Genomic DNA, 13,236 nt, shown 5'->3' with positions numbered 1-13,236 from the left:
GTCTGTCGAGTGAAAACACTAGATTTCCGGGAGCCGATGTGTCACCATTGGTGACTACTCGCAGACTGACTTTATTCTAGAAAAATGCAGCGCGCGAGGATCTCTCGGGCCGCGAGCTAGCATAGGCATGGCCACGGGTGACACTCGAGCCCTAAGGTGTCTGATGTCACCAGCAATTCCGTGAGCTACACGACATCTTCCCCCTCGACAAGTTATTCTCTCTTTCGATTACAAATCGTCACTCGACTGATTTAAATCTCGGAAACCACCCGCTGCCAACTTTTCATGATCCAATCTGTCAACATCGGTAGATGGCCCCGCCGTGGGGTTTGGGTCTCCAGTACAGGCGGCCGGCTCATTCGTCGACGAGGCTGGTTTATCTTGCGGACGGAGTTCGGCTCGCATCTGGGGAGTGAGGAACAAAGAATCCTCAACCTCGAGCTGGTTTCCGTAGCGCGGTGCTTTGATGGTGGACCAGTCCATCCGACTAAACCCCTGGTGATCCCGTATGTTCGTGTTTTTGCTTCCGGGGGAGAACAACTTCTTAGTCGGAGTGACTAGCAGGAACTCGGGCATCTCCGAAAACTTGAAGGTCTTGTCGTCAAGCATCACTTTCGGGGGAATGACTTTGGTTTCTATAGAAGCCGCCTTGGTTCCTGTGAGCTGCTCTTCTACCGATGCGTTCAGACAGAGCGTCTTCACGAAATCTTTCCCGTCTGACATCCAGTCGGTGTTTAATTCCTCTTCTGAGGCGATGGTCTCCGGTTTCGTGGTTTTGTCCGTTTGGAACCTCTTCGCAAACTGCTCTGTCAGTTCATCCACGTTGGTGTCTCCACTTGGTTGGAGCGGGAGGTTGAACACGAGATCGAGTTCATCGTCGATGTCGTTGGCTGGATTGTCCGATGAATACATTCTCGGCTTGAGCTGATCCGCGTGTCTAATATGGGTGGAATCTCCTACTAACACTTTGTATCTAGCGTGGCCCTCGCTGCCCGTCACACGACCCGGATTCCAACTAACTGTATTACCTCTGTACATACGGACGTAAACCGCATCATTAACTGAGAATGTCTTTTCGAGAACTCTATTCCGTCGATTGTAGTCTTGCTTCATTCTTTTTTGGTAGTTCTTCCGGACCATATTGATTTCTGCTGTCTTTTCGTGACTCGATCTCCTCAGCTCGTTCGGTCTGAGGAGATCGAGTTTCGTGCGTAACGATCGTCGAAGGAACATTTCGGCTGGCGTCTTGCTGTCGTTGACTGCCGAAGGGGTGTTCCGATAACTGGATAGAAACTTCTGGATTCTTTGCCTGAGATCCCCTTCATCCCTCAATTTGAGCAGAGAGGTTTTGAAGGTACCCACGAACTTTTCAGCTTGACCGTTGGTTGCTGGCCAATAGGGGGCTGCGAAGGTTTGCTTGATACCGCGTTCCCTGCAGAAATTCTTGAAGGCGTTCGCCTGAAATTGGGTGCCGTTATCTGTGACCAATTCTTTAGGGAATCCAAACGTCGCGAAGAGTTCTTCAAATTTATCCATCGTTGTTTGCGTCGTGATATTCTTCATCTGGAAAACCTCTGGCCACTTTGAGAAAGCGTCGACAACAATGAGGAAAAAATTTCCTTTCATTGGGCCTGCGAAATCCGCGTGGATGCGGTCCCATGGTCCGTCCGGAGTAGGCCATGGGTGGAGCGGAATTTTTCGCGGCTGTTTCCCAGCGAGTTGGCAATTCTCGCACTTGCGGACAAGATCTCGATGTCTTTGTCTATGTTGTCCCAATAGACGAAGCGTCGCGCTAAGTCTTTCATTCGGACCATACCGGGGTGACCATCGTGGAGCATTTCCAGTATTTTATTCCGTAGCCTAAGTGGTGTGATGACTCTTTCTCCTAGCATCAAACAGCCATTTATCGCAGACAGTTTCTCTTTCTTCGATGTGTACGCGAAGAGTTTGTCCTGTCTTTTGATAATTCCCCACTGATTTCTTTCGAGGCATTTCATCAGTTTGGAGATACTCGGATCTTTCTTAGACTCCGCGGCTATTTCCAAGGCCGTTACCGGTAGCTGGGCGACGCTGTGGTTCATCTGATCTATGATTTCGGCTTCTATCGCCGCGATGATGCGGTCGAAATCACTCTCGGTTTCTCGCTTCTCCTTTATGAGTCGAGAGAGCGCATCTGCTTCACCAAAACTTGTAGTGTTCTTGAACCGTAGCGTGAAATCGTATCCAGCGAGGATCAACGCCCAACGCTGTAAGCGATTTGCGCTGAATCCTGGTAGGCCCCCGTCCACTTTGAAGACGGACAACAAGGGCTTGTGATCTGTGTTGAGAATGAAGTGGCGGCCATAAATATATTTATGGAACTTTTTCACTGCAAACACCAGAGCTAGCGCTTCCTTCTCGATTTGCCCGTAACGTTTCTCGGTCTCAGTGAGAACCTTGTTCACGTGCATTATCGCCTTCTTGGAGCCATCGGGGAAAGTATGCAGGAGCACTCCGCCCACCCCTGACTGCGAAGCGTCAGCTGAGACCTCCAGCGGAAGTTGGGGATCGTAGTGGGTCAATGCCAAGTCGCTCTGCAATATCTTCTTAGCTTGCTCGAAGGCTTCTTCGCATCGTTCGGTCCATACGAACTTGACGTTTTTCCTCAGGAGTGGTGTCAGCGGTTCTTTGATTCTCTTCATGTCGGGGATGAAATTCGAGTAGAATGTTACGAGTCCAAGGAATGCTTGGACATCCTTAGCATCTTTAGGAGTTGGAAGCTCGACGATAGGACGGATTTGCGCGGGATCGGGTCTCCTCCCGTGTTCATCAATTATGAACCCGAGATACTTGATCTGCTTTTGTAGGAAGGAACATTTCTCCATCCGGATACGGAATCCACCTTTCTGGATTTTAGCCATAACCTTGAGAACCCTATCGCGGTGCTCTTTGGCTGTTCGCCCGGTCACCAAAATATCGTCGAGATATATGGCTGTTCCTGGAATTCCCACAAGAGTCTCGTCCATGATCCTCTGGAAGAGACTCGGTGCAGTCTTCAGTCCGAAAGGTAATCTGGTCATCTCGAATAATCCTTTGGGCGTGTTGATCGTGATTAGATTTCGATCATCGGGGTGGACTTCAATTTGCAGATACGCTTCTGCGAGGTCGATTTTGGAGAAAAATTTTCCTCCAGCTAATCGACTGAAAATATCTTGTGCCGTCGGCAATGGGTACTTGTCGTCCTGCAGAGCGTTGTTGAGTCCTGTGGAAAAATCGGCACAAAGCCTGATTTCTCCTCCCTTCTTCCTGACGACAACCACGGGCGCAGCGAATTCCGAATTTGTGGTCGGTTTCAGTACCCCTAATTTCACGAGTCGCTCCAGCTCTTTGGAGAGAGCTGGCAGGACGGCGTAAGGCACCGATCTCGCTTTTCTGAAGATCGGCTTGGTGTTCTCCTTCAACGACAGTCTCACTTTTCCGGTCGTACACTTTCCCAATCCCTCGTTGAACACAGCTGGGAACTTCTGTTGAATCTCTTTCTTCAGATCTTCTTCTAATTTGGCATTCGCTGGAGTTTCGTCGTTGCTCACGATTCTCCATCTTCAGTGCGCCTTTTCTCGTCGGAAGAGGGACCACTTCTCCGACACAATTTTTCTTCACTGTTTCGATCGGGGTGTCGAATTTTTCGTATGTTTGTGCTAAGACCTTCATCAACTCTCGGTCCTTTACTAACCAGTCGCGACCGAGGAGAGCACATTTATCCGTGACGTAGCAGCACGCCGGGAACTCCTGCCCATTCATTCTGGCTCTCACATTGAGTTTCCCATGCGTAAGTAAGGGACCTCCACTTGCGGTTGTCAGTTTTATCGACGAAGGCTCCAACCCCGGAGAGCCTAGCTTTTTCCATAAGGACATGGGGATCAAGGTGACGGCAGCCCCGGTGTCGACCGTCAAGGTTGCTGGCATGTTATCGATCATGACCTTCCTCACGATCTCTGGGTTTTGTTTATCTGCCTCTATCCGATTCACTCTTCTGTTCGGATTTGAATTTGGTGTTTTCTTCCCCGACAGTCTACACATAATAGCCAAATGACCGGTTTTGGCGCAGTTGTGACATTTGGCTTCGCGGAAACGACAATCATTTTGATTGTGGTTCGATCTCCCACAGCGGTAACATTTGACGTTGTTCGCTGGGCGGACGGCCGCGGAAGATTTGCTTGGAGTCTTTGCATGAATTTCATTAATCATGCTATCACCAGACTTTCTGGTAGCCAGCAGGGAACGCTTTGACTCTAGGAATTTCTGAAGTTCGTAGTGCAGGCTTCTCAGATTCGTGTCTGGCTGTTCGTCCATTTTCCTGATCGCTCGTTGCCTTAACGCCGCGTCCTCTGGATCATTCAGAGCAGAGATGAAAATGAAACACTTCAGATGTTCCGTTGTGAAGGTATTTGCGTCCATTTCAGCCCTCTCGAATCTAGTATTGACGATGCCCAACAGATCCGTGAGTGTCCTGCCCTCTCGTTGCGTTTGGAAGAAATCCATGCGACGCGAGAAAAGCGATACTGTGGGCTTGAACAAGAACCGCAGGACCTGCTGGGTTTGCTTTAAGGGAACTTCATAGATATCGGTGGGCAGCATGTACGTTCGGAACTGTGAATGTTCACTATCGCCTAATTTGTTGATAATGATGGCCTGTTTTTCAGCCTCAGACAGGTGGACGCCATCCCTTTCGATGACTTTCCCCCATCGGTCAATCCAGTTGTCGAAGTACTCGTTCGCTTCTTCGTTATGGCGGAAGACGGGAATCAGTCGGTTCAGATTCGCCTTTACCTCAGTTTTTAGTCTCTCGTCGAGGATCGCTGTTTCCGTCATTTTGAAGTTTCTTCTAATCCTAGGGGTGACACTGAAGAGATCGTCTCTCACACGTTTTCCTCCAGATAGTTTCTTGTTTGGATGAGCTCTGTCCGAGTTTCGGACTCCGAACAACTTTCAGTCACTTTTTCCGGGATTTCGAAGATGCCGTTTGATCACTAGGAGTCCCGCACGAATATCGATTCGGCAGTGTCGGAACCAGATGTTGTGTCTGTCGAGTGAAAACACTAGATTTCCGGGAGCCGATGTGTCACCATTGGTGACTACTCGCAGACTGACTTTATTCTAGAAAAATGCAGCGCGCGAGGATCTCTCGGGCCGCGAGCTAGCATAGGCATGGCCACGGGTGACACTCGAGCCCTAAGGTGTCTGATGTCACCAGCAATTCCGTGAGCTACACGACAGTTACGTTAGGGATTCATCATCTCGAGCGCCGTCCATCGAGCTGCAGTCCGCTTCAAGATTCGACTAGGCGGCCGAAGTTGACAAGTGGACGCTCAGTCGGTCAACGAGTAAGGGCAACGGGTGGTTTCGTGTCCAAAGAGCCTCTTCTCTCATCGTCCATCAAAGAAATCATAACTAGCTGGTGCCGATCGGATTGTTTTGTGAAGGCTCGCTCACGACCGCCTGCTCGACAAGCGTAAACTACCGACCGACTGCCTGACACCAAGACGGGACGACCGACCGAGGGTCGAGTAGCGGGGCCGTCGCCGTGGGTCTGACTAGTCCGAAATTCCATGACCCGTTAACCATTCGTTCCGCGTTCATCGTCGTATTCATCACAACGTCAATATCGATTGGCGCAGCGAGGAAGAGAGAGCCATTCTCGGAGCTGACGCTGGCGCTGTCGGAGGCTTCGCTGTTCCGGAAAGCGTAAGGCTCAGAAATATGGGGGAAAACAATGAATCTCTCCGACAATGAACGCTGAGAGATGAACCCATCACTCAAGTCGGATAATTGACTCAATGGGAAAAACTCTCACAAAGACATGAAGCGATTCGCATATTTTGTACAGCGCTTGTCCAAGGATGATTTGCCTATCGTCGGCGAGTCCTTCCAAGGAGCACTTTCTCAGCGTAAGCCTCTCCGCTGCATGATTGGACCTGCATCGGAAAGAACATATAATGGTTAGCACAAGAGTTGTCCGCAAGAGGGAAATCCGAAGCTCTAGGCACTTTGATAATTATTTCACGAAATGCCTTGAAAATTCGAGGAAGACACGAAAACGCTTTTTCCGGCTCATGGGAGTCTTTCTGTTCATGGTAGGCCTTGAGTCGCTATGGCGTAAGATGACGGGAGAGGGACTGACCGCATGAACTACCTGCCGTGGAAAATTAATTGAAGGGCGTTCATTGGTGATATATCGGAATATGCGAAAGAGCTGAGACTGCGCGGTCGGGTCATCCGCAGTCTCGGTACTGAACTCGGGAGAAAGCCCGAAATTTCGGGGGGAGTCATTTTGCACAGCGGTCGTCGGTTTTTCCACGAAACCGCGAGCCTCGCCTCTGATTGACGCCGATTAGCTCCGCGCGCTGGAATCCGCACTCAGAGCGGAATCTATCTACCTCTTATCTGTATGTTTGTCAATCTATCGGATGGATCGTTTGCTCGGTCGATCGATCTAGATATCGGAATACTATCATCGCAGCTAACGACTATCGACGATTGGTACGCGACGTTCCGCTGTAATCACTTGTCATGTCTTCATAGTCGAAGAATATCTGTCACTTCACAGTGGGCCCGCTGCTAAAACGGAAAACTTTGAAGAGGTACGCGTCGAAAACGAAGCAAAACACAGCAACTTGAGCACAGCCGTGTTGGGCCGGTTCGATCCGAGCTGAACTGCAGTGACTGAGCGGGGACGCGAGAGGGGAAGCTACAACAAGCTGTGAACCGAAACCGAATTTTCTTCGAGAAGACGGACGGACCATAGAAAGAACAGACGGCGCCAACGACGATGACGACAACTGGGTATGAAGAGCGAAAGAAGCGAACGGAAGAAATTTTCAAGCACATGGGAGTCGACCGGCGAGAATCCTGAACCACGACAGGTCCATCGGGGCCAGCTCGATCCGGCTCAGCGAATCCGCGGTCGAAATTTAGAGCCCCAATCTCTGTGCTTGCAACCGATAATCAGCTCTTTTCCTCCTTGGAGCTGATTATTCATCCGTGAGCATAGTACTCGAGGTTACTGAATAATTCAAGCATTTCCACACCGCCACGCAAAAGAGGGTGAAAACAGTGCCTTGGGAGCAGTGACGCCGGCAGGAACAGTCGTAACATCGACACAGCCGTGATGACGTCGACATACACGTCAAAATGGCGCAGCGGCCGCGAACGGAAGCAGAGTCAAGAGCCGTGCCGCGACTCACAGCATTACACGACCAGAATATTTCTTAGCGGCCCGTTTCTCTTTATTCAGCTCTCAAAAATCGGATATGAGAGGGCTCGGCATTGACAACTTCGAGTGTTTCCGCTGAGTGTATCATTAGATCGATTGGGAGAGAATGGAAAATTCCTCGATTGTTTCGGCACCTGAGACTGTCAAGCGCTCACGTTGGGTCCGAGCCCTCTGGCTCGACTTAATTTCACAGTCGCGCCCGGTGAAGTGTCGCACCCGAATCCGGTATTGATGATTCCGCGGCGTTGAATGCTTGCTCCACTTCGGAGTCATTGCCGAGGTCTTGCATTGTTGTCGGAAGATGGTAGGGAGGACAAGAGGACGTGTTGGTGTCCGGGCGTAGGGAGCTCCTTGGCGCGCCACCGCACCGGTCGGAACATCTGACCACGTTCAGATTTTCGTCTAATTTCCTCTTTGCCGTTTTTCTCTCGAGCAGCGAGTTCGATAAGCGTGTTTTGCTGCGATACGATTCTTCTCCCGTTCACCTTTGACGGCGTCTCCCATCCCGAGATGAACTAAAGCTCGCGAAGCTAAGGAATGACGACTATCGTTGCTATCATTGCCGATGGCGCAAGCGAAGCACGGAAGTGGTCGAACGAGCGTTAAGGAGAACAAGATCGGGAGCCGTTTTTGACCCCAGTCCGAATGGAAGAGAAAGACGTCCGAGGGAAGGGACCTCATGACACAAAGGGGAAGATTCGGGATCCGGATGGCGCACTCTGAGTCTCCGCAGAAATCTGATTTCTCGCCCTACCTAACTTTTGCTGCATCGATTTTTTTCCGTCTCACCCGGAACCCCAACATGGTTCGACACGCTTCCTCATGCGATTGCGTTTCGGAAGCAGATTAATACAAGATGATCTCCGGATTGGAGATCTGACGGACAGATACGAAAGCTTAAAAATTCACTTTTTGCTTGACGGTCAGAAGAGGGGAATGTAGGTACGTCTTCCGCCGGCGCCGCCTCGGCAACAAGACGCAAATCGAAGAGTATCGTTCCTGGATCGATCGGCTGGCCGCCAGAATTCAACATGTGCATGTTCCTTGTTCTTCTGATGTCGGAGCGCTGAAGGCTTTCCGCGGATGCGATGTGTTGAAGTTCGACTGACTGACTGACTGACTGACTGACTGGAGGAGCTGTTGAATGGCATCATCAGAAACGATGAAGACGGATAGCGGCTGCGAATAAGCAGGTTTCATGAGTGCTTTACGATCTACGCGTGATTAACGATGGCAGGGAGCCGCTGAATCGATCGCAAATGCTCTGAAAGCTGCGGATCAGACGACGCTCAAGCTACAGATACAATGAGAGAAACAAACGGAAGCGTTGTTGTTAAGACTGATCCAGAATTAGTTCCCGGAGGGAATAGCGAGGGCAACCATCTCCTCGGAGAACTACAATCCAGAATAAGCCTTTACTTGAGAGATCAATGAACATGAGGAACTTCCAGAGTGAATCCTCCTTTCCTCTGAAGAGGCATTTATTGAGAAGCGTCATCAATTCGTTTTCCCAAGATCTAGTCTCTGTGAAGTCTTTGAAGTCCGATGATGTCATGAGGATCGATTTCAACGCAGAGCTCCTCCGCGTCAAGGGCATCGAAGGAGAAATTAGCTTTCTTCGAAAACTTGCCGCGAACCTCCGGCCGAGATCTTGGAAGTCGACATATGTATGTCAGATATGTATTATACAATGAAACGTCGCGATTTCCTTGAATGGTGAATAGCGGGAAGCTCGTTTGCCGGCTTGGACCGCGTCTCCCTGACGGCTAAGAAGAGACCGGAAGAAGCAGCTTTCTTTGTTTGTTAGCTCAACGCTTCCAGGTTTCGCTGCTCACCGATCACACTGTGCAGCACGGCTAAATTCAGGATATATTGACACCTTCGCGGTCAGCACATCATTCGGCGAGTTACCGGCTCGACTGTGGAAGGGGAACATCCGGCCAAATAAACACGTTGCCTAAAACTGCAGAGACGGTTCCGTGACTTGAGGGCATCACTCGATTTGAATGCATCGAAAAGTCTGCGCGATGAATTTACACACCTGGTCATTGTCAGTGTGGGAGCTCTTACTCAGTATCATCGCGCTTGCTGCCCGCGAGAATCGATAATTATTGCGGCAAACGATTCTGTAGATACCTCTCTGCGATATCATGCGCAATATTCTCGTCATCAGTGCGTAATGACTCCGGCGCAGAACACCGTTATCTCCCTGACCCTTCAAGAATTTTTAAGGCTAACAGAAGACAGAAAAGAAGCGCGAGGATAGGTCTGTTGTATTGACATTTCTGCAACGATAATGGGGAATCGGCGCTTTTACGTACATTTTCGCTCAAATGAGGGATGAAACGTAGATTCATATCAATTCGTAGCCCTTGTAACAGCTGGGGTTATCGCAACGCTATTGATAACGGCTCACCCGGCGAATCCGTATCGGAACGTCCGCAGCAAGGCATTCCCGCGGCTTGAGCATCGATTTTCAGAAAACGCAGGTTCCTTGCGGGCGACAGGCCGATATTAGCAGTCAGTTGAGCTTTCCGACCACTGTATTCATCTTCCGACAGTCGCCTCGATTCGGCTGTCGAGATAGTTCACGTGCGTTTCATCTATGCCTTTGTGGTCACCCGCCAAGCCACGCTGAAGGTCTCTCCGTCTCTTGGAACGGTGTCCAAGACGGCGAAACGGCGCATCGATTTTGTAAAGGTAATCTTAGTCCTACGCTAAAAAAGGGTAGGAAGAAGTGCTCGCTCGTTTCCTACGCAGCATACTTGAACGTAGTCGTGGCCACTGTAGCGGCGACTGCCGTTCATGTCGCTACAATCGTCGCCGTTGTCGGCATCGGCGTTGCGTTCAGAAGTCCTTCCGAGATGAAGCGAAGGACGCGTGCCAAACGTCCGTCACACAGATTTTTTTTCAGGCGCGTTCGTCCGCCGATACGTCGTCTCGTTTGACCGTCTCGTCGGCTTTGTCATCCATTCGCTGCTCTCGTTCTCCTTACATTTTCAAAATTACCTATTTGTGCAAAGTTTTGTTCGTTTCAGCGTCGTCTGGACTTCACCTGCCACTTACGCTTGGGAGACCGTATTCCAAAGCGCCGGCGCCACTCTTCACGGAGTCGTAACACCTCCTCATCGGCCTCCACCCGCCCCGAGCCGCGGTGTGTAGCATGCGGATGCCCTCTTCAGAAGACTATTGTTCCACCGCACAATCATCTGGATCCGGGCCGGAAGAAAGCGCGTGTTTTCTGCGCCGAAGACGTCGACGACTTCGCTTCCGCATTACTGTTCCCGATCCGTTTGTCCCTTTCATCTATCTGATTTTGCGAATGTCTTGCCTCCTTCGGCTTGAGCGTGAGTTCCCAAAACACGAGTCCGCTCAAGAAGATGAAGGTGGCGACGACCGCGACGACCGCGACGACCACGACGTCGACGACAAAGAAGACCCGATGCAGCGGCGTGGGACGCTTAGCAAACCGATTCAAAAAAGTTGCGTTCCAGAGCTATCCGCGAACGATCATGGCCTATTTTGAATACTGTCACGTTCGATCGGTACGTGTGCGCGTACGGTCGGCGGCTTTTTCTTTTCCGCGGAGCTGAAAACACCGTGTACGCTCGTTCCTAGCGAGCCTGCAGGCATATCATGCGCCTGCAGGCAAGCTAGGCCGATCGCTCTTCAGCTCGCGACTCTTGCGGTGAACGACCTCACGATGGAGGCGTTGAGTTGATAAGTTACGCGCGATATTCGTGAATTCGCGCTTCTGCACGTGACATTTCGCTAGTGTTTTGCGTGGACGACAAGTTAATCGTAACGTACGCTTAGTCATGAACAGCCGCGGAGCTATGTATGTACCTGGCTACCCTACCGACTCGAGCGACGATTGCACGTTAAATGAATGAAACGTGTCCAGTCCGCCGGAGGGGATTCGATAACGGCGCGTGAGGCAAACACACGTTCCGTTCATTCCGTTTTGTAAACCGTTTTTTGATTGAATTTTGGCCACTCGCAAACTAGACCAATACGAGAACGAGCAATTAAGGGGAGTTCGCCGGCCGGTAGCTCACGCGGACGCGTGTGCCAGCGTCGATCGCGCGATCATTCGGTGTTCGTGACGTCACAGACCAGGGCGAGCTTACAGTTCACGGGGAGAACCACGCGCGATCATCAGTCGACAGGGTGAGACGAAATCTATACCTGCCCTGCCACACGTCGGTCGCCTCTCAGTCAGGAGGGCTTATCGTCGATTACGCAATCGAGCAAAGAGATGTTCTTTCCGCGACACGTAAAATGCATTCGACGAGGTGATTGCCGAGGGAGAGCTCCTTGTGAGAAGCTGTCGGCAACCCCGTGGGTGGACTTCATCCCTGTTTTTTTAGGCTACCGACCGGAACCCCAGACCGAGATTCACGATTTTGCCTCGTGTCCACGAGAATTAAGTCTTGCTCTGGAGAGAGGAACAAGCGACGGCGGAGAACTTCAGCGGGGCATGAAGTCCACGAATATCAGCGGAACGATCCTCAGGAATGATCCTTGAACGTCGATCGAGATCATCGCTGTTATTATTGCTATCGGCGATCTCTCGGGGGAAAATTAGCGACGCGACGAGGAAACTGAGCTGCTTAAGCTAGCGCATCGATGGGGAAATGAGCACGGACGAATATTTTCGAGGAACGGCCTTGTGTCAGTTTCGCGCCACCTATATGCACACATCGACGAAGTGACTTCGAAGTACGCTCCTTTGACTACAGTCCAAAAGTTGAAAAAAATCGTCTTTGGCATCGGCGTCAGTCAGCCCACAGCACATCGGAGGTTATACACGCAAGCCATTGAGCATGCGAGCGAAAGAGTCAGTGAGTGACCAAGCGACCATCTAAGGGTTATCGATTGGAAGAAGGATGAAAAATCCCCCAAGAGTTTCGATGAAGATAGAAATAGCGGAGACGTCGACGTGCTCCACCCAAAAACGGAGTTGGTCGTCTCTCATTTTGTTTCCCATCTATTCTCCTAAAAGTTATACTTTTTTGTGTGCATGTCACCGTTGAGTTGTGATCGCTGCGCTCGCTAACCGCAACGCCGCTGCTGCCTACGGTGAAGCCTATGTCTGCCAAAACAATTACTCATTCAGTCAAGGACCAAACGCTCGAATGAGCAAGTGACCAAGTGAGATATGCGGTGGAGTCAAAGAGCGAGCTGTTATATTGCTACACTTGCGGCCGCCGCGATTCTGCCTCTGATGCGATTATGGAAACCACGAAGAGGTTTCCGAACGTTCGCGGAATCGCTTCTTGGATATCGAACGGGTCCCTGGGAATATGTAGCCACTTCTCGGCTCGGATTCCGCAAATTCATTTCCGGAGGGAAAGGGAAACGCTCTAGTCGGACTCCGGACTCCTCCGCGGTCCGAGTTTCCTGGGAGAAGGTCTCGGTCCTTTCCGGAAAATAGAGGCTTTCATGGACTCCCTTTCCACCGCATGTCAGGCCGAGATTGAAAAAAGAATGGGAGAAAGGAAGACGCTCTGGCAAGAGGGAAGCTCGAGTCGACACTTCACAGAAGCCCGTTCCTAACCCGCGAACTTCTCATAGAGCTGTTGGAAGAGCCTGTGCCGCCGCCGCCGCTACGACAACATACATAGTTATTCAGCCCAAGAACCGCGCGGGCGGGAAACGAGCGAAGAGACTCGACTGCCGAAAGGAGGCTTTAACCCTAGCGAGAGCAGTAGGGGCAAGGCCGCCGCCGCCACCGTCGACAACAGCAGCTTTTTGTTGTCAAGCTGTCAAACACTGAATAAGATGTGTCAATGACCATATCAAGCAGCCGCGCAGGCTCTGCTACGGGATTAGGATGAGAAGCATATGGGTTGCAGGCCTGAGAAAGTGGATCGAATCGATTTGAGCGAGCACTACTCTTGCGCCCGGCTCTCGCTATCTATTTTTGAAATTAATGCACCACTGGACAGCACCTTGGCAAGGCTCTCTTTCTCGAGAGAGCA

General features: G+C 50.9%; 1 pseudogene; it reads right to left on the bottom strand.

Annotated features, from left to right (window-relative positions):
• Positions 1 to 228: 228 nt before the first annotated feature.
• Positions 229 to 4,851, bottom strand: LOC100905159 (uncharacterized protein K02A2.6-like; annotated as a pseudogene).
• Between the last annotated feature and the right edge of the window lie 8,385 nt (positions 4,852 to 13,236).

This window comes from Galendromus occidentalis, unplaced genomic scaffold, assembly GCF_000255335.2.
Source record: "Galendromus occidentalis unplaced genomic scaffold, Mocc_1.1 scf7180000077533, whole genome shotgun sequence".
NCBI classification, from domain to species: domain Eukaryota; kingdom Metazoa; phylum Arthropoda; class Arachnida; order Mesostigmata; family Phytoseiidae; genus Galendromus; species Galendromus occidentalis.
Note: the sequence above shows the minus strand (reverse complement) of the source record. Positions and strands in the feature narration are given on the sequence as shown.